Source organism: Lichenostomus cassidix, chromosome 2, assembly GCF_008360975.1.
Source record: "Lichenostomus cassidix isolate B80296 chromosome 2, HeHo_3.0, whole genome shotgun sequence".
In the NCBI taxonomy this organism is placed as follows: Eukaryota; Metazoa; Chordata; class Aves; order Passeriformes; family Meliphagidae; genus Lichenostomus; species Lichenostomus cassidix.
The window spans coordinates 64,246,774-64,274,167 of NC_139482.1; the positions used below are offsets into that span (position 1 = coordinate 64,246,774).

Consider the following 27,394-nt stretch of genomic DNA (forward strand, 5'->3'; position numbering starts at 1 on the left):
TCTTGAACACTTCCAGGGATGGTGACTCCACCCCTCCCTGGGCAGTCCCTCCCATGCTTTACCACCCTTTTAGTGAAGATACTCTTCCTGATGTGTAAACTAAACCTCCCCTGGCACAACATGAGGCCATTTCTTGTCCTGTCGCTGACTGCCTGGGAGAAGAGACTGACCCCCATCTGGCTACAACCTCCTGTCAGGCAGTTGTAGAGAGCAATACGGTCTCCTCTGAGTCTCCTTTTCTCAAGGCTAAAAAACATGAGTTCCCTCATCTGCTCTGCATACAACTCACTCTCTAAACTCTGTTCACCATCTTATACTAGTTATACAGTATAAGCACTTACACTATGTCCATGAAAAACTAGAGCAAAACAGGTAAATTTAAAGCATGTGTGGTCACATCTTGGGCATAGCAGCAGAGTGGACCGGCCTCTCCATGCTAATGATCCCACCAACTTTCAATGCTCGTTTCAAGACCTGAAGTTTTCCCCTGGAGATGTAACTCTCATCTGGGTCAGGTCTCCAATGAATAGATTAGCATTGCCTCTGGGAAATAGAGAAAGTATGTTTGGCTAGTTACATCATTTAGATCTTTTCACTCTACTCTATAATTGCTTAGAGTTGCAGAAATGGAAGAAAAGCCATTACTTCTCTATCTAATTCCTTCCTTAAAAATGGGATTCTTCCCCACTCTATTTCCCATCCTTATTCTAAGTAATTTTTTAATTTTAGATATTTAACAAAGATACAACAACTACTTTCAGGTTCTGTTTGGTTTTTAAAAATTAAAACAAAGATGGCTCAGAAGCCTCATATGCTTAAACACACACCTTTCTTTCCTATTCAGTTGTTTCAGATAGAGGCAAAATACTTAACAGAGAAGTAATCTGCTGTTCTCTACGCCCTAACAAAAAAAAAAAAAGCAAAAAAAAAAGCAAAAAAATAAAGCCAGTAAGGCATAGGTGAACATAAAATAATACCGAAATTCTTGGCTGTCTAGATCAGCAGCATGCAGGCAGTAAAACTGAAAGAAATCTCATTAGCATGACATAACAGTCAATTATAGTACGCAAGATTTAATGTTAAGTACTGCAGCCTGATTAATCAGCAGATATTCCTATCAGTGAAAATGGTGCTCTACAAGTTTCAAGTTTTAGTTCATTGCACCACATTAAGCAAAAGGTGGAAAAGGTACAAATGGAGACACATTCATCTTTTGTGTAATTGTGCTGACTCCAAAAGCAGACTCCTTTGATTCTTGGAAAGACTCTGACTTGGTATCAAATCCATGCATACTCAGAGGGATTCTCCTGATCATCATTTCCTAGCAGGATATTGAAGGGTTTTTGCTTTTTAAGTGTATTCCCAATACATTTTTAAGTGTATATAAATAAACAAAATGAAAAAGACAAATGCTTTGAAACACTTTGGGTTGGGTTCACACCTGAAAAGTTATACCTGAGGGCAAAACACAATACAGAAAATATGTGGTGGGCTTGAAGCCCAGAGTACCATTACATCTGGAAAATGTGCAGTATTTGGGAGGTTGTTTTCAGGAGTGCCTGGCCTTGCTGTGCTCAGCAAAATGGAGTTTCCCATTGTGTAAGTTTAAAAAAACTACCCCAAATGAGAAACCAAAGTTTTACATAAAATTCCTACCCACGTGGAATCTCCCGCATCTCTTCTAAGGCTTAAAAGACTCACAATTTAACTCTTTTGGAGTTAAGTTTTGCCTGCCCTTGTAGTGTAACTGTTACAGAATGGAGAACCATTTTAACATTATACCATTGAATTGACCTCCCTGACATCCTGAAATCCCTTCTGACCTAAATGATCCTCTGATGCTAAATAGCATTAGTTTGTTCAAAACTGAATTTTGGTAAATTGGAAAGTAATTTTAGGAAAAGTCAACAAACTCAAATTCAAGATCCTTAAAAAACCAAAACTTAGGGAAAAAAAAGCATGAAAACTTGAGAATATGCTCCAGTTTGTTTTGGTACTGAGTAAATTCTGAGCAATCACATGGGACTTCTTTTCTATTTCACTGCTCTGAAACAACTCGAAGTGTGACAAAAACTATTTTCAAGCAAGGATATTATTTACTCCATAGTGTGGCTTTCCTTTCTTGTTCTTTGCATCTGTCATGAAGAAGAGGAAACAACTCTTAAACAGCACTTGCCTCTCTAAAAAATGATCTCTCTTTCTGAAAAAACTTTTTCACTAAAGCCGCCTTCTCAGAAGTTTCCAGCATTCTCTTAGTTTGTCTACATTGTGAATCTATGGGGATTTTACAACTGGTTAAAATATTTAGAAAACCAGGTACATTTTCCCATTTCTTACAGACATTTTACATGGCTCTATCAGACCGAGACCACATGAAACAAAAGTTACTAAGAGGCAGAAATACTGCAAAGGTGGTCAAAGTCACAGCTGCAGCTTCAGTTTGTTCTGTACTTCACTTGTAAGTGGATTCTATGCTTTCCCTAGTTATTGTACTTCAAAAATACTACCTTGCACAGAGTTTTTGGGGTTGGTTTTGGAGTTTTTGTTTGTGTTTTAGGTTGGTTTGTGGGTTTTTTTTGTTGTCTTTTGTGTTTGTTTGTTTGTGTGTGGGTTTTTTTTGTTTGGGTTTTATTTGGTTTTGTTTATTGTGGGATTTTTTGCTTGTTTTACTCTCTCAGGTTAATAATCCACAGAATTTCTAACAGTCACGTTTGCTCCTTTATCAGCTTGATAGGTTGTTAAGAATGCGAGACACCTTCTGTTCTACTATCTGAGAGTGGTAGGCTTAGAAAGTTTAAGGAATCTGGACTTTACTCGCATACCTATTGCAGCCTATTGCTTAAAGATCAAGGCAAAAATAACAAAGTTCTGGACCATTTCTCAATTTGATTTATCAAATACTAGTTTCACTGTTGAGCCAGAATTTTTCTTCTTATCAACGTATGAAAGATCGTGTTGGACTATTTGCTTTCTTTGTCACACATCACATAGAGTTTCCTCAGAAAAGTTCTCCCTTACAGATTGTTTATCCAATAAAGCATGATGACTCCTTCAGAGATTAACAGTGTAATCTTCAGTAAGATTGACCACCTCTTATGAAAATTAATAGGTCTTTGCTCTCCTATCTATCTAATCCACACTTTTACTGCCCTCAAGGAGGTAATGCACATAAATAAGTGTGACTGTGCTGAAAGAAATTTCAGTTCATTCAGCTTCTGATCTCCTGAGATTGCAGAGCACGGAAAAAGATTTTGTAAGAAGACAGCTGAATTATATTTCTTTCTTCAATATCTTTGAAAGATACTGTAGTGATATGCTGTGATATAGGACAATCTAGTGAGCTTTCTTGTTAGCTGCGAACGGATTTGACTACACAGATGCCCCCTGTAATATCACGGAGCAGTAGTATTACAGAAATTATGAATATAATCTTTAGTGCCTGCCTGCGGAGATTTCCTTGCAGAGAGACGACATTCAGTGGTCTAGGTCACAGGAGAAGAGATGTTCTCCTGTAGCTGCACCCCAAGACAATACAAACTGCTTCTTAATTTCAGCTGGCCATGGTCTGTATTATGGCAGCACAACAAGAAGGGCTGCAGTCTCAATAACAAAAATGAGTTTACAAAGACCCAGCTCCACTTTTTAGAAAGGCCAGTGCAGGAAGTGTAGCTCTGCTAAGACATCAGCAAGGTCACTGGAGTTAGACTGTTGCTAGTTAAATTCTACAGCACTAGTTAAATACTATGCTGCTAGTCACAATACCACATCTGTTGTATCATTCCAGGGACAACTACAGATAAGAAAGATGCTTTGTACTTATCAATGTTTTACCTGAAGTCTAATTACTGTGGATACCTCCACCGAGAAATAAACTCAGGAAAAAGATTGCCAAACACTGTCAACACTGACAAACCTCTGAACACACAGCACAGTGAGCAACAGCACTATTAGGGAGGACCAACAATCATGTACACATTTAACAAACTTATATCAGAGATGACATTACCCAACACTAAAATCCTCCCCTCTTTGATGTAGGTTTACACAGACAACACTATAAAATAAACACTATAACCACCTCTTAAATCTAGAGACTAGAACAGCACAGGACAATGCAACTATCTAGGCTAACCTATGGTCAAGGTCATGCCCTGCCAGGAAAAAAAAGAAACAACAAAAAAAAAAGAGAAAAGCTGTTATTTGGCTTTACTGGAATGGGTTAGTGGATAAAATGCTGGGGGTTTGCTTTCCAGTTCTTTTCCAAACATCTTCTCCCTTCCTGGCTGTGTTTTAGAACAGCTTAACCAGACCCACAGGGCACTCCCCATACTTCAATTTCTTTGTGCTCAGTAAGCCAGGCAAATATCCTTACTAATCAATGAAAGACCAATTCCATATTTAAAATCCATGCTGAAAGGTACTAGAGAAATGACTGATCTCTGCTATGAATGTATGGCTTTCTTCACCTATAGGAGAAGTTGTTTCTGGATATTTTCTTTCTACTCTCAGGTCTCAGTTTGTTCCTAGCTCCTCTCTGCAGCCTGGCAGCTGCCATATTTCTGCATAACCACAGAGCACAGAATAAGCATAAAACTGACTCAAAGTCTAAGTTCTATTTCCAAGTGCATCCTCTGGCACTTTTCTGAACAAGCCTTTTCTTTTGTTCTCCCCCTCTCCCACTAGGTTACAGGCTTATCCTGTTTTCATGCAGATGGAAAGAGACTGATTTTGGTAGCCACCAGGTACTGGTAAAATATAGCTGCATTTTCTATCATCTTGCAGTACCTTCAAAATCACATGGCAACAACAGGGTTAAAAATAAAAAAATAGCAGCAAAACATAATTTCCCCCTACCTCAGCATTTTCTTGCCTTTTCCTCAGCTTTTTTGTGACCGAGGGCTGAGAAAAGTACCACTAGGCCATTTCAGGTCTTATAGATAACTTTCTACACCACTTCCACTGCTTGTGCTGTTATTCAGCAGTTACTGCAGATCTCAATTTCAGTAGGATTTGCAAGTCAATCCTCTATCTGTAAATCCCAGATGGCTCAGTGATTTTTAGCGCAGCTATTGATCTCTTCATTCACAGATAGCGGCTTCTGGGCAAACACACCCAGCTGCTCTCATCAACCCTGCCTGACTGCCACCGGCAGAAAAGAGGACTTTGTGAACCCAGACACTACCCACTAATAAACTGCCACTTTGAGCAATAAAATTAGGCAGGAATAAGCATATGGTTTGCACGTTTGCCTACCTGATTTACAAGGCTGCTGCCAGGCTCCCTCCCTTGCTCTGCAACAGCTGTGCTTTTGGCAACTGAGCAACAGCCTTCCTAAGTGTCATGCTCTGAAAACGCACGCTCTACACACACCCATCCAGCCTTGCCGTGCCAGACTGCCTCTTCTCCACTGTCAGCCACCCGAAAAACAAGTTGCAATTCAACAACCAGCTCCCGTATGAAAGGAAGATACAGAGGTCGGAACAATCAATGCAATTAACCGTTCTGAAAACAGCACAAGCCTTTTGTAAAATGGGAACAATTGGGTTTTATCTGCCTTTTCCCCTCCTCCCATATATTACCTATAAATCAAGAAGGTCTTCAGCAGATCGCTGCACATTTGTTGCCAGCTGCTTTGTCTTTCTCATTCCATCGTACACACTGCAGAACAGCCAGAATGGGTTTGGGCTTGCTGGTGGTGCAGAAGGCAACTGCTCCTTACCTCCACGAGGCAGCGATTCCTACCTCCTCGCTGAGACCTCCGAGGAAGATGATAAGGAAACAAGCCAAAGGTCCAGCTAGCCTTCCCTCCCCACCCATGCTCTTCCCTGCAGATCACTAAGTTTGCTACTGTAAATCAAGCCTCCACATAGCAGTGGCACTAGTATTGGGCAAAGTGGCATGGTACTAGTGCAACTACATGTACTAGTGCAACTCGTTCGCATTTCAAATACTGTTTGTTGAGCTTTGTAATATGCAGTTTGGTCTCCTTCTGCAGGGAATTACTCAACCAGGCAATCACATGGCCACAGCAGCACAATTAGAGGATTCAAAGTGTGCTAAGCTTGTCTGGAAATCATATGAGGTGGGGAGATAAACAAATCCAAATGATGACAAGGAGCTAGTATCTCTGTGCAAGTCATGGCTTGTAACTCTCCCTGGGTGCACTCACCCAGGGCTTGCTGTCACAGAAAAACTCTATGAGGTGTGGAGTAATGTAAACACCACCTAAATTTTAGAGGAACTCATGAGTACATGAAGTTCAAAAGAAGCAGGCAAACAGACTGCAGCACACCCTTAAGAAGGAAATTGGTACTGGGAAAAGAAGAATATGTATGAACGTGAGTGTATCAGATTGGGGTGGGGGGCGAGAGTTTTAATAGTAAAAAAATAGCGGAAAATTTTAAATTCAAATTCAGGTCCAATACAAGTCTTCTCCAAGGTTCAAAGGAGAACATTTCAGAGTTTCATAAAGTTTAAAGGAATCTGATGAAAATATTTGGATATGAGATTTTGGGTTAGGCCAGCGACATCATAATGTTTGGGAAAGTATTGTGCAGAACACAAGAAAATTAGAATGGTGTTGTTTATAAATGCAAGTGAAGCACAGAGAGCTCTTGGACTTTGTCATGGTGGGATCAACAATGGAATTTGCACTTGCTTTAAAACCCAGTCCAAGATGGTTCTTCATCTGCCCTGACAAAGCTTAAGAAGCCTTTAATTCATTGCTTTGGTGCATCTGAGTAGTGCATAAAGAAAGACTCTGCAGCAATGGCTTGGATGTCCCATCAGCATGGCCAGGTGTGGTGCTAGGATGTGAGGCCAAATAAAAAAATCCCCATCTCTGGTGGATGCTGTAGATGTGGTTAGGCATATTCCTTAGGGTCCCCTAAATCCTCAGGAACAGATATGCTTTCTTGCTTCAGTTGATAAAACTGCTTCTAGATTACTTTTAACTTCTTTCACAAATTGCCTGTCATATTTCTTTCCTGATCAGTTTTGCTTATTATTTGTTTTCTTTCTATTTAAGCTGTGTAATGAGGTAGCCAGTTTCATTTTTACCACTTCACTGATTTTACAGTGTAATGTAACAGATTTGTGTAATTGTTACTTCCTTTTTTTCCCAGCATTTCCCTTCCCCCATGCCCCACACCAAATATGTATTGCTACCAGCAACCTTGTCTCTGCAGTCGAGTTCCTGTATAACACAGCTCTTGTTTGTAATTCTCCTTATGGTCAGGGCTATTACTGATGCTGCCAAAACGCATGCAAGAGCCAGCCAAAGACCAGAATCTTGATGGAAGAAGCACTGACAGAGGTGTGCAGACCCACAGTAGGAATGGGCAGCTCCTCAGGTCTGTGGTGTGTCCTTCTGAAACATTCCTTCTGATCCAATCCAGCCTGAAGCACTTTCAAATACAAATCTTTCAGCTTTCCAAAACGCTCCCCCAATCACCATGTACTGCCATCCTCACTGATGAGGGGAGAGAGGAGTGGCTGACAGGGAGCTGAGAGGTGGCTGACAGCTGTGACCATAGAATCACAGACTATGCTGAGTTGGAAGGGATCCACAAGGATCGACTCCAACTCCTGGCCCTGCACAGAACACCCCAAGAGTCACACCATGTGACTGAGAGCACTGTCCAAATGCTTCTTGAACTCTGTCAGGCTGGTGTTGTGACCACTGCCCTGGGGAGCTTGTTCCAATGTTCAACCACCCTCTGGGTGAAGAATCTTTTTCTAATATCCAACCTAAACATTCCCTGACACAACTTCAGGCCATTCCCTTGGGTTTTGTCACCGGCCACCACAACAAAGAGATCAGTGTCTGCCCCTCCTCTTCCCCTCATGAGATCTTCCCTCAGTTTCCTCTTCTCCAGGCTGAATTGACCAAGTGACCTCAGGTGCTCCTCATACAGCTTCTCCTCAAGGCCCTTCACCATCCTCATGGCCCTCCTTTGGATGCTCTCTAATAGTTTAATAACATGCACTGGAAAATAAGTTCAGGAAAAAGAGGTGCTGCTGGAAGGAAAGGCACATACCTGGCCCTGCCATTTATGTGAGTTTTTTTGCTCATTCTGAGCTGGTGACGGTTGTGGACACAGTGATACAAATGTAGGCAGATCTCTCAGCACACAGCAATTAAGCAGGGGCCTGGCTGTCTCTTGGGATTGCTGCACGTTTTTTGCTCTCTGAAAACCTTTCCACTTTAGGCATGACACGATTGTGACACTTGTCTCTTCACCAAGCTGCCCCTTCCTTACCCATTCCACTTATTGCCTGCAAAGCACATGCAGGGAACCCTACAGGAAACTAACATCAACAATAAAAATGGAAAAAAAAAATGCTGTTGAAGTCCACTTGGGTTGCTGAATATTTTAATGTGGGAGTCTTCAAACTCAGGAGATATTCAGATGGGATGGACTTTGTGTTAGACTCTAATCTGAATGAAAACAGGTATATATGAAAAGGCATAAAGCAGAAAGCTGATTTCTGTGATTTTACACAGAATACACTGATTTCTGTGATTTTACTGTCCTAAAACTATTAGGCTCTGGAAGGGACATATAGTACTTGTTTAACTTTGTATCTCATTTTTCAACAGAAACCTTTACAATAAAGAGAAAAAGAGGAGCTTAAAACCAGAGTAAAGTCCATCCAATGAGGATCTGAATCAAAATCTTACCTGTCTTGTGAAAAAGACAGCAGTGCGTACCACAGTTACCCCCTATAAATCACTAGCTGAACAGGAAGCAGCAAGTCAAGCAGACTGGTGCTACTGAGTACTCTCTGAACAGTTTAGGAAAGCAACACCTAATGGTCATCTCATGAATATCCTTGGTAACCTGATACAAAGCATCACCCAGTTTCATCTTGAACTGTCTGTCTTTGTGTGCTCCAGTAAAGAGTTCTCTCCTCAACTGAATTTTTCAGTCTCCCACCTCATCTAGGTTGTGACTCAGGTAAGTTGCTTATAACAATAGCTTAGAAATGCATGGTGGACTCTCATTAAAGGGATCAGCATTTATTGAAGAATCAGATGCTTTGTCTTGCAAGTTTCATCATGCAGTCTAGAATAAACACCCCCAGATCTTAGTTTTTAATATTTTAAACCCAGTAATAAATATAGAAGAGCATTCTGTGCAACTGTTCTTTGATTCACTATGTGTTGTTGGTCTAATTTTTTACTTTCTGTGCTTTAAAAATAAACTTCATTAAACAGTTGTGATTCTAACATGTTCACATGACTTGGGGACCTGGGATTCCAGGAGAAACCATGAAGTTGTGTGCTATGCTCCACACAGAAAGGCTGAACATTTTGGGTAGCCATCAATCCTTGGTCCAGCTCCATCAGGTTCACTAAACTCAGTACAGTGTGTCCAAACCAACTGCCTTTTGTTTCTGCATGGTAGAGATAAATATGAAAAAAATCTCATTTCATCAAATTTGTAAAAAAGCTTTAAGACCTATCAAAGTGGAAAATGGGCAAGCTATCTTGTGTCAAGCAGAACGTAAATGTGAAACCGAGACAGCAATACATTATTCTAGTTTTGTTAGACAAACTTATTTTTAATGCTGTATCTCTGTGAAAATTGTCTATTGAATTATTTTTTCTTTCCTCAGTATAACTCATAAAAAATGCAAAAAACCCAACAAATCCAAAACCTAGTCTACTTCAAAGTCCCTAGAAATAATGTGAATGCCTACCAGAATTTTAATGACACAAAGAGATTTACTGCAGATTAATTTGATTAAGTATTGCTAAATAATGAGGCATTTCAGGGGACTGTAAAATACTGAGGGCTTCTAAATTCAGTCTTTTGTCTGTAATACTTTGAGCAATTTATCAATAAAGTTCATATTATGTAATGTTTCACAGAGGCAAATTAAATGCATGTTGCTTTAAAAAAAAGTCTATAATATAAATATTCCTAGCATAAAAATGCTGTATTTCAGAGAAAATTCACAAAACAAAAATGCTTTAGAAATTATAATAATACTTACTTAGCATCTACCATTTTTTTCCAAAACATTCAACAGAAAGCATGGCAAATTAATCCTTACAACACTCCTTTGAAATTCAGAGATAACTAATTCTTCTTTTACAGATAAAGCCCACTGAGGTAGGATAGTAAAACTGTTTGGCTAAAGACAGGGAAAGCTAAAATTAAAGGAGTATTGACACCTAACATGTTTTCAGACCCACGTTTTACACTATTCTTAATGAATAAATAATTTTAAAAAATAAGGAGGGCAGTAGCTCTCTCTATATTGAAAAGCCACATAATTCTCGGAGAAGCAAAATAACTCTGTGTCTATGTGAGGAATAAGTACATAGTTCAACCATAAATGCGTCTAATGTCCTTTTTAATACACAGATAGCTGTACTAGGGCAAAAATACAGCCAGAGTTGCTTGGCTTGACAATGTATGAGTCTCCCCCACCCAATCAATCTGGATGCTGTAGCCAGAGCCATAACAAAAGCAGGAGAATGAAAATTGCTGGTCCTCAGTATCATTTAAGAGAAGGGGAACAAATGTGACCAACAGCTCTGTGAACTACTATAAAAAGATAGACTCACAAGGGCTGAGCAAGTGGCATTCATTAAAAACAGGAGGAAGAAGCAAACATTTGGCTTTAAAGTCAAATCTAAATGCAATGGTAGAAAAGCAGTTCAAGCCAGAGAGAATTCATTACTCCATGGGTTATCTCCATAACTTTGCAAGGAATTCTGGCCAGGACATGAAGTCAAATTTAACCCTTTGTAGATCTACTGACTTGTGTGGATTCTTTACTGAACAAATTATTTAAAAACTCTGGGATGGCTACTTAAAGCTCTTTGTAGTGAGAGGAATTTCAAGAAAATCCACATTACCCTAACAGTGAATCTAAATATAAACTAGATTAATTTGTTCTTATCTCACTGAAGGTTGGGAACTGCCTGTGCAAAAACACATGTTAAACCTTCTCAGCTGGCAAGTAGTTTCACAGCAGTTTGGGCTGTCAAGGTAGAGAATGGGTGAGTGAGAGAGTGGCTAAGCAGGATTACCGCGACAAAGTAATGTGGAGGTGGATGCAGTGGTCATCTGAAGCATCTCAAATGACAGTACTGGTGGTTTTCACAAACACCCATATCTCTGACATCCTTTCAAGGTACACGTATTTTTAGGACTTGCTACATGTTGAAGAGCAAAGGTTTTAAAAGGGATCAAGGGTAAAACAAAGCAGCTGAAGAGAGGTCCTCCCTTTTGAATGGTGGCAACCCAACCCAGTGAAAGTGATCTACTTCAAAAGGCAACTGTAACAGGTCAGAATGGGAAATTAAATGGTCGACACAGCCTAGAGACAATACCATGAAAATCCCACATTTTGCCTAATACAGCTCTCCTGAAGTCAAACAGAATAGGAGTTCAATGCTATTCCTAGGAATAGAATCAAACAGACTATTTTAGTTGGAAGGGACCTAATATAATCATCTATAGTCCAACTGCCTGACCAGTTCAGGGCTGACCAAATGTTAAAGCATGCTGGTAGTAGCACTGACCAAATGCCTCTTAAACACTGACAGGCTGGGAGCATTGACCACCCTTCTAGGAAGCCTGTTCCAGGGTTTGACCACCCTTATGGTAAGGAAATTCTTCCTAATGTCCAGTCTAAACCTCCCCAGGTGCAGCTTGGAACCATTCCCACACATCCCATCACTGCATCCCAGGGAGAAGAGCTCAGCACCTCCCTCCCTCTTCCCACCTCAGGAAGCTGTAGAGAACAATGAGGTCACCCTTCAGCCCCCTTCTCCCCAAGTTAGACAAGCCCAAAGTCCTCAGCTGCTCCTCGCAGGACTTTCTTCCAGCCCTGTCACCAGCTTTTTTGCCCTCCTCTGGTACGTTCAAGGATCTTCACAACCTTCCCAAATGGTGGGTCCAGAGCTGCACCCAGTGCTCCAGGTGAGGCTGATGCAGTGGGAAAATTCCTTCTCCTGACAGGCTGGTTACACCATGCTTGATACACTCCAGGATGAGATTTACCCTTGGGACTGCCAGGGTACATGATGGCTCACATAGAGCTGATGTTGACCAGCACCCCCAGCTCTCCTTCCACAGGGCTGCTCTCCAGCCATTCCTCCCTCAGATCATACTTGTGCCCATGATACTGCATCCCAGGAGCTGGATCCAGCATTTGGACTTGTTAAATTTCATCCCATTGATGACTGCCCAATGCTCCAATCTATCCAAATCTTTCTGCAAGGACTCTTCTCCTTCAAGAGAGTCAACAGCACCTCCCCGTTTCATATCATCAACAAACCTGCTATTGAGGCATTCAATTTGTGCCTCCAGATCACTCACAGATATTTTGAACAGCACTGGCCCTAGAACTGATCCTGAGGAACACTGCTGGTGACCTGTCACCCAGTCTCATTTACCCAGAGGTAGCCTCATTTACTGCAACCCTTTGCATCCTGCTGTTCAGTCAGTTCTTCAGTGTGTACTCACTCATCCCAGAGTTGGACAACTTGTCCAGAAGGATTTTGTAAGGGATGGTATCAAAAGCCTTTCAAAAATCCATAAAACTACAACTGCCACCTTCCCTTCACACACCAGGCAGGTGAGCTTATTGTAGAAAGATATCAAATTAGTGAAACAGGACTTTCCTTTTGTGAACCCATGTTGACTGCGTCTGATGACTACATTAGTCTTTAAATGCCTTTCATTATAATCCAGTTTAATCTTCTCCATACTTCTTCCAGAAACTGAGTTTAGATTAACAGGTTTGTAGTTGCCTGGGTCTTCCCTCATGCCCTCACTGCATATAGGGCAACTTCTGTTCTAGGCAAGACCCATGAGAAGAGCTGCCTAATGCATGTCTGCAAAGCACACAGCCTTGTGTGTTGGAGAAAGCTCTGTCCTGAGGGCTTAGGAAGCCACAGAGACAAGTAAGACTCCAAATACAGGTTTTAAGTTCCGTGCTCAGTGTGGCACCCAAGCAACCTTAATATTCAGTGCCTGCATACATCTCATGCCCCCGGGGAGAACTGCTTGTGAACTGTGGTCTGAGCAACCTGACAAAGAACTGCTGGCATTGAAAGAATCAGTGTTTCACAGAGCTGGAATCAGGTGGATGCACAGCAAAAATGACTCTTTTTTTTACAGAACTGACAGGGCCCAAAGGAATAATTTTTTTAACCACACATTTAAGAAGATTGTCAGAAGACATGCGCAGAATATGCCTCACTCCAACTACTCTGAGCTTCTTAAACAAAGTACCCCGCGACATCTAGATTGCTCACGAAAAATGTTTACACAAACAATTTTTTTATTCCTTCTAGCAAATTCATGAACAGAAGCTACCAAAACCCACAAAACAATCATTAACTGGACAAAAATAGGTATCTGAGCACTATAAATGGGAAATTTTGGAAAGGCAGTCTGTGGGAGTGTGCTGCCCTTGGAACAGATACAACCAATGGAAATGTAATCGAGCATTGCACTGGCTTAGTTTGTTGTCACAAACAAACCCGAAGGGCTGGATCTGAACTCCAGTTTCAGGAGGTGTGGATTTGACTAATACATTCCTTCCAGAGCGTGCATCTCATCCTATAAATCCTTATGCAGAGGGGGAAGCATGTAGGTGGGGTTTTGAAATAAGCCTGCAGGCTCCTCTGCCGTTTTGCTCAGTTGGATTCAACTCCCTAGAGCAAAATCTATCCCCTGGTACCCTTGCTATTTCTGTTGTATGTACCTCTTAAACCGTCTTAAACTGTCTTAAATGGTCATAGGTAATCTCCATGATAGTCAGGGTAACATCAAACAGACACTTTTCATCATCCTACCAAAGGGCCATCTGAAAGACTGAAATGAATAACCACACTGCCACTTAAAATAATTTATCATATCAGCAAAGAAGTAGGAAACGATCAAGACTAATAATCATTGGAAAAATCCTGTCCAGCTGCGTGCTGTGGATTGTGAAAAAGATCTAAAAATGCTAAAAAAAAGAGTAGGCCCTGAGATAATAGGTGGAAGAAACTGAACTAGCAATTGACAACACTTATCTTTTAGAACCAAGATCTAAACTGAACTCTTACTGCAGCACTTTTAATACATCTTTGCTTTCCAACTTTTCAGAGAAATGTTTTTATTCTCTTATTCATGTGAGAGATCACAGACTCAGTACTTGCAAAGAGTTAATGAAAAAAACCCCCAACATTTTTACACTTCAAAAGTGATGCTTAAAAGAACCTGCATAATTTTTTTCCAGAGTAAATAAAAAAATCTGTCACAATACCAATAGCTCCTTTAAGATTAATGCAATATAAAGGATCCAATTCATGCTGGAGGTATCAACTTTATAAATATCTTCCTCCTATGTGTTTATGGACCACCTCAAGGACACAAGTACTGCTTTCGGGTATAAATAGTGGGAGATGAGGTTCCTCTTTTGTCCTGTTCTACCATGCTCTCCTTTGGTCCATACACATTTGAGATGTGCAGTCACCCTCTTAAGTTGCGTGAAACCACACTATCAATACAGGCTGAGGGCTGAAAGGATTGAGAGCAGCTCTGCAGATGACTTTATGGTGCTGGTGGCTAAAATACTGGATATGAGCTGGCAATATGTGCTCACAGCCCAGAAAGTATCAGACACATCCTGGGCTGCATCAAAAGCAGCATGGCCAGGAGGTTGAGGGAGGGGATTCTGCCCCTCTACTCTGCTCTGGTGAGACACCACTTGGAATGCTGCATCCAGATTTGGGGTCCACAACACAAGAAAAACATGGACCTGCTGGAGCAAACCCAGAGACCACAAAGAAGATCAGAGGGCTCAAGCACATCTGCTGTGAAGACAGGCTGAGAGAGCTAGGGATCTTCAGCTGGAAAAGAGAGGGCATTGGGGAGACTGTATTGCATTCTTCCAGTACCTAAAAGGGACATATAAGAAAGATGGTGGCAAACATTTTCATAGGGCCTTCAGTGACAGGGCAAGGAATGATGGTTTTAAACTAAACAAGAGTGGATTCAGACTACATATAAGGAAGATATTTTTATAACAAGGGTGGTGAAACACCCAAACAGGTTGTCTAGAGAGGTTGTAGATAACCTGTCCTTGGAAACATTCAGTGTTTAGTGGTGGACCTGTAGTGTCAGTTTAAATGGTTGGACTTGATGATCTTAGAGGCCTTTTCCAACCTTAAAGCCAGCGTTATTCCCATCTTCAAAAAGGACAAGAAGAAGGACTCAGGCAGCCTCACCTCCATCCCTGAAAAGGTCATGGAACAGATAATTCTAAAGGACATTATCATGCATATAAAACAAAAGAAGGTATTTGGGAGTAGTCAGCATGGATTCACCAAAGGAAAATCATGCTTGACCAATTTGATAGCCTTCTATGATAGCATGGCAGGATGAGTCGATGAGGGGAGAGTGGTGGATGTTGTCTACCTTGACTTCAGCAAGGCTTTTGACACTCTCTCCCATAACATCCTTGTAGGTAAGCTCAGGAGTTGTAGGTTAGATGAATGCATTGTGAAGTAGATCAAGAACTGGCAGAATGGCAGAGCCCAGAGGGTTGTGAACAGCAGAGAAGAATCCAGTTGGAGACCTGTAGTCAGTGGTGCTCCACAGGGATCAATGCTGGGTCCAGCCTTATTCAACCTGATAATAGATGACCTGGACAAAATGATGGAATGCCCCCTAAGCAAATTTGCTGATGTTACCAAATTGGGGGGAGTGGCTGAGGGCTCTGCTGCCATTCAGCAGGACCTTGGTAGGCTGGAGAGTTGGGAGAAGAGAAACCCAATGAGGTTCAACAAGGACAAGTGTAGGGTCCTGCACCAGAGAAGGAGTAGCCCCAAGTACCTGCACAGGTTGGGGTCTAACCTCCTATAGTGCAGCTCTGCTGGGAAGGACCTGGGGGCTTTGGTGGGTGTCGAACTGACCATGAGTTGGCAGTGTGCCACTGTGGCCAGGAGGGCCAATGGCATCCTAGGGTGCATTGGGAAGAGTGTGGCCAGCAGGTCAAGGGAGGTGATCCTCCCCCTCTACTTGTCCCTGGTGAGGCCACATCTGGAGTGCTGTCCAGTTCTGGGTTCCTCAGAACAAGAGAGCCATGGAGCTACTGGAGAGGGTCCAGTGGAGGCACACAAAGATTATTAAGGGTCTAGAGCATCTCTTCTATGAGTAGAAACTGAGGGAGCTGAGAGGGGATCTCATTAAAGCATATGAATATCTCAAAGGCAGGTGACAAGAGGATGGTGCCAGACTCTTTTCAGTGGTGCCCAGTGACAGGATGAGGAGCAATGGACATTAACTGAAACACAAGAAGTTCCACCACAACTCCTTTACGTTGAGGATGGCAGAGCACTTGAACAGACTGCCCAGGGAGGTCATGGAGTCTCCCTCTCCGGGGACATTAAAAACCCACCAGGATTTCCTGTGTAACCTGCTCTAGGTGACCTTGCCTTGGCAGGGGGTTGGATTAGATGATCTCCAGAGGTCCCTTTCAACCCCAACCATTCTGTGGTTCTATGAATCTATGGACAGGTTTGGTGGCACTCTGAATGATCTAATCTAGTTGAAGATGTCCCTGCTTATTGCAGCGGGGTTAGACTATATGAGCTTTAAAGGTTTCTTCCAATCCAAAGCATTTGATGATTCTGTGGACCCTTGTTTAGGTGTTGAAATCTATCCAACTTCCCTCATCTGCTATGTACAATCAGACAGAGCATAATCCAGAATCTACAGCTGTAATTCTTTTGAAACACTGTGTCAAAAAGCATTTATTGCTCCAACATCAGTGGGACTGTACTCATCACAGCAAGGATCCCTCTCAGGAATAGTACAGCACTTTGGAAAATGTCAAAGCTTGACCAGTACTCTGACATCATAAATTTGCCCATAAAACTACCTTTGCAATGCAATGACACCATCTTGTCTTCTGTATCCTAGAAATTAGCAGGCTTTTTGCTTTTGGTTTCTCAAGGTTATTCAAAGAAATCACTTAAAAAATCAAAAACTAAATTGAACCCACACAAAAAAAGCCAGTCAGATAATTCAGCTTCAGAGCTGATGTCTAATATGTCACAATTCAATAACACATACAAACAATTCCCAAAGTGTCAGTGAAAAGAAGTGACATCTCTACAGGAGGTGCAAGAAGGTGCTCTAGAAACCTCCCTGAAGGGATTTCCATAGGAATTTATTCTACTCTGAAGGGGGTTTTCATGTGATGCAGAACTGTGTGATGCACCAGCAGCTGCTACTTAACAAACCAAAGCTCCTTGTGCACAAACCCTCCCAGGTTAAATCCCAGTCTGGGATCAAAGAAAGAGGTCACAGTCATTAGTGGCAAGAGGGAACTCAAATTAAAACAACCAACCAACCAACTAGACAAATCAATCAAAACAAGAATTTGAGATGTACCAAGTTCCTGTTTTAAAAAACAGTAACAGTAAGGACTTTGGCCTTTGAAGTCTTGTCTTAGAGAAGGTTCTTGCCTGGCAACTTTGACACAGATTTGTACATCCAGCCGTACAAGGAATATGGACTCTCAAATCCTTTAGAGAAGCCCTAAGGAGCACTTAAAAGTCAAGGAAATGTGGTAAGTTATTGGGTTTTTTGGAAAAGCCTGCATCAGTTTATAGCCTCAACTCCCAACCTTCATCCTCTTGTAAGCATTCACAACTGAGAACCCAGAGCTCTGTACTCCATGACATTGCTGCTGCAGCCACGTCAACCCAAAGATCACCTTCATTCCCTTGTAGCAAAATTTCAGCTTTATGAATTCTTGTACTCATCTTATTGCCATAGGATCTTTGTTTCTAATAAAAGAGAATTGTGGTTTTTTTAGCAGCAAAAGAGATGCATAGTTCAAGGTGGTTGCCAGAACTGTGTAATAGAAAATTATACCACAGTACCTGGGGGAGGAAAAACATATAAAGGAAAAAAATAACAGTCTCTCCCTTTTCATTCAGAGAGAAACAAAATTAAAGGACTACAAAGAAAATCACATCAAAAAGGTTTCAGGTTCTGCACTGTGCTTTAAAGGGGCATAGAGTGGATTGTGCAGTTAAGACAGAGAGAAGTTAAAGTACCTCCATAGCAGGGGATGGAAAGCTCACAGCAGCAGAAACATGATTTTTTTAATCCTGAAATCTCTATAGCACTGCAAGCTGTAGCCTTGGTCTCAGCAATACTTCGTGGTCTTTTGGTCAGCACTTCAGGTGTGCTCATGAGGACATAATGCTTTACAGCTGTGCTCCGCAGTGCCTTCGTTTCACGAAAGCCTCTTTCTGCAGCTAGCATGAAATATCTAGGCCCTATCCTGGAGACTTTGAGTTTTTTGGAAGTCTGTGTTGTTCTGTAGTTGACAGCAAGTCCCAGATGTTCCTAGTGCTGAGCATCTTTCACAGTGAAAGGCTTCCCCTAGCCAGCACTTAGCAGAATTACATCTGAGTGAAGAATATTGAAGTATCATCTCTTTCCATTTCTAATGCGTAAATGTATCACTGAGCAGAGCCCAAGGGGTGTGGGGAGAGAGCTAATTTCATCTTGTGGGGGTTTCTCAAGGAGGCTTTTGTTGTGCTACAGAAGACAAAAACCAGTATTTCCATTTGTAAACCCCAATTCTCAATAAAAAAAAAAGGTCTTTTGCATTAGTGAATACAGGCGATTCAGAAAAAAAAAGGGATTGTGGGCCAGAATTTTGCTGTGCACATCTGTATCTCCTTGTTTACAGACACATATTTAAGGTGATGCCCCTCTTCCCCCAGTCAGGAGGGCCAGGGGGTCCACTCTTCTCCTGTGTGCTCTTCATCCTCACCCTCAGCTGAGAGCATAAATTGTTGCCTAAACAAGAGGTACTCACAGAGGATGAGCCTGACTGAGAGCTGGAGAACCAGCACTGCCAGTGCTCCACATTCTCGGCTCCTTTAAAAGGCAGACCACAGGATGCTGAGAAACCAGGCAAAGGAAGTCTGAGAGATTTCCAGCAAAACTTCACATGCTTTCTTTTCTATTTTGAATTCTGTCCAAAGAACATTGTAATTTCTTGTCTGCTTTGAATTCTTTCCAAAGAACATTGTAATCATTGTCATTCTGATGAATCAGCATTTGTAGGTAGGAAAAAAGAAACCGTTTTGCTGGAGAGCTTCTCACTAGTCCATCATGAGGTCATGAACTTGGGATGCTTCCAGTTGGTACTACTTTTAACAAAAGTCAGTAAAACATTTTGCCCTCGGGCTAAATTGTGTATCGGATATTTTCAATATATAGAAAACTCAAAATGGTTTAAAGGGTTTTTTTTTTTGGGGAAGTACTCATCCTATTTTATGTACAATGTAAAGGACTGACTGATAAAATTTTAGAAGCACCTCAAAGTGACCCAGTACAACTTTCCCCATATATAAGACTCCTGCAGTTTTCAGATCTGATACCTTAATTTTTGCTATAAATTTTACTGCAATGTTGTAAATCCTAGGACTAGATCAGAAGGACTGTGAGACAGCAGACTTTAAATTTGTCACCAGCTAGAAAAACCTCCACCTAAGTTCTAAGGACACAGAGAAGTACATTTTTAGCTCTCTTATAAATTAATAGGGCAACTTTGTGAAGTCACTTTACCTTTCCTTCAGCAAGCACTTCCCTTCATCTCCTTGGCAATCTCATATATTTAGATTGCAAACCTTTTAGGTGAAGGACTGTGATTGCACCAGGGATACTTAAAGAGGCTCCAATTTGCCAGAACTTCTATGTTTTATTATAATATTAACAGTGCAATTAATAAAGACTGGAGGATCATAACTATACACTATTCTAAAGCACTTAGGCACAGTGGTGCCATCTATCAGGTAAAGAAAAACAGTTGTCTCTTGTTTTCTCTAACAGACAGTCCAGACTCTTAAAACCTAATTCTCTATTTAGAATTGTAATAAATATCAAGAGGAAAAAAAATTAAAACCATAAGAGTCCCTGCTTCAAAATCTCATGGCAGTCATTGTTTACCAAGGAGAAACTTCCCTGAAAGACTTTTTCTGGAATTCACTATACAAACCTTTTGTGGAAAAGGCAGATTAAATTATGTTTAATATTAACTCCACACAGCTCAAAAAGTATGTAGTTTCACAGAAAAATATCAAAACTGACCTCAACTGTCCAGCACATTTTTGTGAATCTGTGAACAGCACAACAGTGGCATTAAGATGTGTGACAGGTCCAGATCATATCAATAAGAGATTATGTCCAGGGCCCAGGAGCTGCCCCAAGGGATGCTGCACAGAGGGGCTGAAGAACAGGTACACACCTAACAAAGGAAGCTGGCAAGGCTCTAGGAGCAATGGGCTACCTCTCCCCACACCGCTTGGGTATCTTGGGCACAGAACCTCCTCCTGATCCTCTCAGCATCTTGTGGGGAGATTCTAGCAGGGTACCTGTAAGAATCAGACTTTGCCCCACTTGTTTTATAGCATCAGAAAAGCTCAAACCTGCTTAAACAAAGCAAAAAACAATGGTGCAAACCAGCTTCCTTGTTTGCAAGCATGCTTCCACACAGCAAGTTAAGAAAGCTATAATTTAGCTACTTTCGTTTGCCTCCAATCAAAAATGACAACATAACAAGAGCCATCCTTCTCTTTTTCTTCATTTAAATTAAAGCTTATTTAGTGCAGTGAGAGGTTAAGATGTCATTATTTTGCTTTGATATTTGCTTGATGAATGAAATTTATAAAAATGCAAATGAAACATTTCAGTCGTCCCATAGCAGCTCTGATTGAAATATTTGTTCAGCAAAATGAAATTAATTGTTATGGGTATATTTCCTTTTTTGGGGTCCATTGCCCTATCATGTATGCTTTTTGGAGCATCTTAACATAGGGATAAATAGAATGAACTCTGGCTGCTTTGCAGATGAATGATATCCCAATTAAAATTTCAGCTTAGAAATGTCTAATGGCTCTTCCTTCTTGTATGCTGAGTATGAGTTTAAGGTTTGACTTTGAGGATAATAATTTAGTTTTACAGCATAGTGATGTCAATTAAAGAGATTTGCTTCACACTGACTATAGAGCTCCAAAGTCTCATAAACTAATGATAAAAAGATTTGCAAGTCTTCCTAGAAGTGGAATGAATGTAGCCATTTGAAAATGCACAGTGCTTGATTAAATATGATGTTTTAAAACTAATTAAACCACTCATCACACTCCCGAGGGCCTGTATATCCTGTAAAGAGTTCAATTGGACTACTTGGGTAAGAAAAAGAACTCACTTGGTTATGTCTGTGCCTGTTCTATGTTTTACAGAATTCATGCTCTACTAAATGCACACACCCTTGTTTGTTAGTCTTAAAAGGATTCAGGAGTTTTTAATAAAAATCAACGGAATTATTCCTACCATTTCTCTCTTGAATTATTTCTCTCTCGAATTATTTCCATGGTGAAGTTCTTTCTTTCTTGCAAATCCAGTTTAGTGTTCACAAAATACATGTCCCTGATGGGTAAACTAACCACCTGCCAGTACGTAGGCATGTCCTAGAACAAATATGTGAATACATGTTTCCGAATTTCACAAACAATCAAATTATATAAAAGCAGTGCTATCTAACTATCTAACCACTTCAATAAACTTTCTCATCTATGAGTTTCTCCTAAGTGAAGTGCACTGGAGTTCAGCACAAGCAGCAAGATAATACGATGTAACTGCTACCATTACCCAAACACAAGACTAGGCTTGGCATAAGAAAATAGCCAAAGATGCTAATAAACATCAAAAAGATGTACACTACCTAGCATGCATTTGTTGCATCCTACTCTGCATAAAGTTTTTGGATTGTGAAGAGGCTTGCAGTCTTTTTTATTTCTTTTGTCTTGAATTTGTGATCAGACCTTTATTTGTGTTAAACCTGGGTACAAATCCTCTTTCTTTCTCTGTCTTTGTCAGCAAACACGAAACACATTTTTACTTGCAGTGTTTTCTGGTGTCGAACTTAAATCCTTAGAACCATTTACAATTAATTATTTTATGCCTTCAAATGACTACAAGACTGAGTGCAAGGAGACTAAATTCCTGCAAAAGCCTTAGCTAGTCACCAGATTCCACTGAGCATCGGCAGTACAACAGTGTTCACTGCAATGCCTGGGGTGTGGCAATTATGTTTGTGCAGAATTACCTGCTGGGGCCGTTTGCATACTGCACAAGGAAGTTAAAACACTCCTCTGTGCTTATACCTACCAGAGGAATACTTGTCTACATGAAGCTATAAGCTAGAGTCTTCTCATCTAAATACAGTCACGATCTCTGGCCACTGCTTTTACAAGCAAAAGTTCTTTTGCTTTCTTTGCCTCTCGGTATTATTTATTATTTAACCCCTCCAAGCACAGAAATTCTGTATGTACTTAGTATGTTCATCCTCTTCACTGTATTGCTGTTGCAGATCTTGGCATTAATCACACAGAAAAGGATGACATTACTTAACAGATGTTGCCCCCTAGCAGATAATGAAGAATTACAAGTGCTGCCTGTCAGGCAACAGCTTTTGTCTTACAAAAATCTGGTGAGGTAACAGAGAATTCAGGCTATTGCTCATTGAGACTAATAATAAGAAACTATCATGAGAACGATTTCTCTACAGATCTGAATGCATACACTCAAGAAAGGAGAGGAGCTATTAAGGGTCACCATTATCTTGGGCCATGAGTGATGTGACTGTCTCCTAGGGGAATCCAAGGTCTGGTTAAATACAGATACAGACATGGAGAGGGTTTGGATGTGTGGAGACTTACAGTTCTACAGATGCTTCCTGCAGCCAAGCTGCAGCTCTCCTGTGACTCTCCCAGGAGCTGGCAGCTCTCTGGAGGTCCGAGCTCAGGTGAGCATGCTAGGACCAGATTTTATTGAGGGAAAAAAAAAAAAAAAAGAAAGTACAGAAAACAATGCCTCAGTCCTACAAGTGCTGTAAGGATAGTCCTGAAAATGTTATATCCCTCATATGTCAAACTCCAGAACACAAGTTCTAAGTTTAATTAAAAAATACCTCAGGAAGTTTTATTGTCTTTTGGGGCATGTCTCATGATTTCAAGCTCCTGCTTCTGGCACTGCTACTGGAATCATCAGAGCACTCTGATCACAGCCAGATGCAAGCCTGAGACTCTCACTGGTGGCAATGTGGCAGAAAAGAGGAGTGGAAAAACATGCATAGGAAAGAAAAATAATGAACTGCTTAACACTTTTGAATCCCAACAAGAAGGGGAGAGCAGAAGAAAATTCTCTCTTAAAGCCCTTCCAAAATTTCTATTGGTGAATGTTTAATAACTTTATTAGGCCACACAAAACATTTTTTTTCTCAAAAATGAACGGAATACTTTGAATTTGCACCTTCGTCTTTTTGTTTTGCTATCTTCTCAATTTCAATTACCACTTAACAGTAGCTACTTGATTTTTATTATCATTAGTTTTTTATTTTTATTTAACATTATACTGTAGCAGCATTAGTAAGACCCAAATCTTCCACAATAATTTAGTTTCACGAAGTGCTGCATTTTTTGGAAAATACATGAAAACAAAAGGGATGAGAAGAGTGTGAGGACTATTGGAGCCCTGTTCGCCAGACTGCCACTTGGACACATTGCCTGCTGCCACCAGATGTAAGTGCTACAAAAACCTATGTATGTGTGGCACACCAGCATGTAGTGGCACTTCCAAACCACACAGAGCTGGGCAATAACCTATGTAGGCTTGAAATCTCAGCATCAACACAAAAACCAGCCATGGATCGCACTGCAAGCAAATTTCCTTTTGTGTGCGGAGGTGGTGGTGCTATGCTTGTCCATGTTCTAGGGGTTTTGTCAAGTTTGGCTCACTCTGCTCCTTTCAACTTTCAGTTCAGGGTTGGTAGGAAATGCTAATGATCCAAGGAAATTTGCTTACATTTTGAACACCTATTGCTTTTATGCTGAGATAGGAGAAATAAAACATAGGCAAAATAAAGCTGATGTAAGATTATAGATGATGGTTTCCCTTCAGGGGAGAATAATAAGAAATTCTATTAAGTACTTGTTCTCAGCTTCTACCTCCTGGAGATCGGAATTACAGAAACCACTATTCTTTCAAACAGTTTTGGGACCTGGTCCCAAATACCTGTCTCAGAGGTGATCAGAGACAGTTGTGAGATCCCCAAAATATCCAGCTGACTTGAATTTATATGAGAGAGAGAGAGAGAGAGAGAGATAACAGTGCTCCAAGCACTATCCTTTGGTGGGGAAGCACTCTGAATACCCAACTACCATAACCCTCAGCCATACAAATATCAATAAAAAGAGAAGATGATCTGTTCTGAATGTTGATCTTATTTTCCCTTCTGGGCTCAGCGCATCCAGGTAGGTCTCTTTCCCGTGATCCTCATCAGGAGGAACGACCTGATCACTGCTCTACCATGAGGGACAAGAAGTACCCTCGTGAAGAAGTGCATAAAAACATCTGAACACTCACACAGCTCACCCAGGGTGGCACTGGCAGAGTTGCTGCTTGCCTTTCACAGCTCAACAGAGGACACTGCCTCTCCCTTCATCCCTGCCTTCAGCACTAGGGAAGGTGAAGTCAGCCCTGGGTGAAATTCCTTTCTGCCGCCAGGATTAGCACCAGTGGCTGGCAGCTCTGGGACCCTGGAGGTTACAGCGTGGAAGCCCTTGTGGGGAGCAAGATCCACCAGCACAGCTTTCTGACACACCCAACTAAGCCCTGGCTCTGACCCTTCTGACTCTGCTCAAAGTTCAGAACATCTGCTCTCTGGGGAGACAAAATCTAGCCCAGCAGCCTGATTTGAGACCATTTAAGTGTCTGTACTCTCACACGCCTGTATGTTTTCGACACACTTGTGAAGGATGTTTGTTTCCCTCTCCACCCAGATTTTCAACAAGTTTATTAGCAATCACTAAGCAGCTCTTTTCTATGCACAGTGAATACTGAGAAATAACGTATGCTTACTTTATATTTAATAGGCCTCTCATTTGTTTACCAATAAAATGTATTGTCAATAAGTTTAATAACCCTATTAATAATACCTGTATTCACAACAATGAACACAGTCTATAAACTCTTAGTGGGCGAAATTACTGTGCTAATTTATTAACACATTAGACCAATACAAAATCATTCTGAATATGCATATATCTGAATAACTTTGAAAATCTGACAATCCCTGATTGTAAGCAAGGAAAGCTGCTGCTGAACTTGTGAAGTGGGTTTTTTCATTTATATTTAAATTATATAAATTACTATGAAGTTATGAAGCTCTTTCTTAACTGATAATCATCCCTCTAATCTACTAATTATTCCAATTCAACAATAGACAGAGTACTTTATAGTCTGATATTTCTAAATTGCTTTCATGTTCAATTACTTATAATTATACAAACAAGTCTAAAATTGACGATCTGTGCATATAATTATAGATTCTGCAACTCAGCATAAGCAAATAAGGGAAACTATCCTTGTTATGACAATACAGTTTCTAATAGTCAAGCACTGCAAATTTAAATGCAGTAAAGGGTGGATGATGTTATTATATAATTACTAACAAAACTGTTATTTCAGGATAATTAAACAATAATGTGGGCACTGGAGCCCAGTCTGAGAGCAAGCTTTTTCTAGGTTAAAGTGAAGGAGCCCTACCAAATCAAAAAGCTGAGTATATGAAGTTGAACAGCATTTTCTTCTTTAAATATTGTTAAAAATACCATGACGAAATGACGCATGAACAGTACTGATGAAGTGGTTACTTGTGGCCTTTGCACTACACATCATAATTTTCAGAAACTCCTTTCAGGTTCTTTCCTCTTAGTTTGTCCATTTTACCACACTGACAGTGAAAGGCAACAGAGTACGTAGTTCGTTCTTTGGAACTTTGTTACTGCAAGCCTGGCCTTTCTCAGAAATACAGATGCCTTTTATAAGGGAGACGATCACCTCAAATTTGTGAAAAACGAGACTAAAGGAACTTAAAACCATGACAAGTGAAAGCACAGAACAGGTACTGCAGAAGGCACATGCAGATGATACAAGAAGGATAAAGTAACAGCCTGTAATGAGGAGATAAATCCAAGTTCAGTAAAACTCCCCATAGGCATCTTCACACTGACTGTTTCTTCAACAGAATTTATTTTCTAGGATATAAACTGAGTTACTGGGCTGTAACTTGCAATCTTCCAAGAAAGAAAACAGTCAACACAGAAAAGTTTAACAATTGTGACTTCATCAGTGAGACATGGTGTGACTAATCCAGTGAGTTGTCCACAATTTTAATGTCTGTTTATCAGGCATCCTTACATAATTATATTTTAACTTGCACATCTTTAAGTCAATAACAAGACATATTTACTTTAATGGTGCAAGATTCGGGCTCATGGACAAGATAAATTGATCTGATTAAATTTTATTTTCTGTATCATTAAAACATCAGGAAACTAACTGATCTTCTCCTACATTATCAAGCCTTCTGATGAGAAATAAAACTGTTTTTTAAACTTGAGTCACAAATTACTGACTACACCATCTGACTATAGGGAAAGGAACACTTTTTTTTTAATCAAACAGAAAGGCAGCAGAAATTAGATTCTCACTGACACTAACATATCTATTAATGGAAAAAAATATATCTCTTTGTAGCTTTTCATGGCTGCCATTCAGGTAAATTTTGTAATATGAGGGCTTTCTGGTCAGAAAATTTATTTAGTTTTTAACTCTTTTTTTTCCCTGTATTATTTCTTAACCCAGTTAAGTCATGAATTATTGTAGAGCGGGGACAGATGTTCTTAGGTGAATGAAAGCAAGTTTCCCTCTGCCTTCAGAAACCCTTAGAAAGCTGATTGGCTTCTAAGAAGTAGAGAGCTGTGTTGGAGGAAAACAAACACTGGACAGTGGCATCCCAAAGAAATATGATATGAAAATGGAGATCTCATTTAATAGCTGAACTAGTACAATGTTTTTCTACTGCCGAAGAAGGCATCCATCTCCCTCCTCCTTCTCTCTGATGGCAGTTCACTCATGCTGCTTCCTTCACATGGCTCATTAATCTGGAAAAAAATAGTGCTACAATAACAAAAATGAATAACTTACGAATAGCCAAGGTATTGCAAAGAAGAGGGCAGGGCTTTCTGTCTTAGGGCTGGAAATAAGACTGTGAATGCTGCTTGAGTGGGAAAGAGTCAATAAGTTAGCTGTGCTGCACCACAAAATCTCCCTCTGCTGCATGATGGTTTGCCTCATTGTATCTGAAAAAAACCAACCAAATCCTGAAACAAAAAAACCCAAAACATAACAAAACAAACAAAAACTAACAAAAAACCAGCTTTGCTGAAAGACGCTGTATCACAATGGGACAAGCTTTTGTCCAAAAGTGCCCCACCTCTAGGAAA

General features: G+C 40.6%; 1 protein-coding gene across 6 annotated transcripts in view; it reads right to left on the reverse strand.

Moving 5' to 3' along the window:
- Positions 1-27,394, reverse strand: part of PHACTR1 (phosphatase and actin regulator 1) — a 304,744-nt gene that overhangs the window by 164,674 nt on the left and 112,676 nt on the right. The window contains exon 1 of one of the 6 annotated variants that reach the window (XM_085051896.1): positions 5,254-5,304. The exons of the other annotated variants lie outside the window; for them this stretch is intronic. The gene's annotated coding sequence lies outside the window, so the exon portion shown is untranslated. Of the gene's footprint in view, positions 1-5,253; positions 5,305-27,394 lie in introns of those variants that run through there. 6 annotated transcript variants of the gene reach the window in all.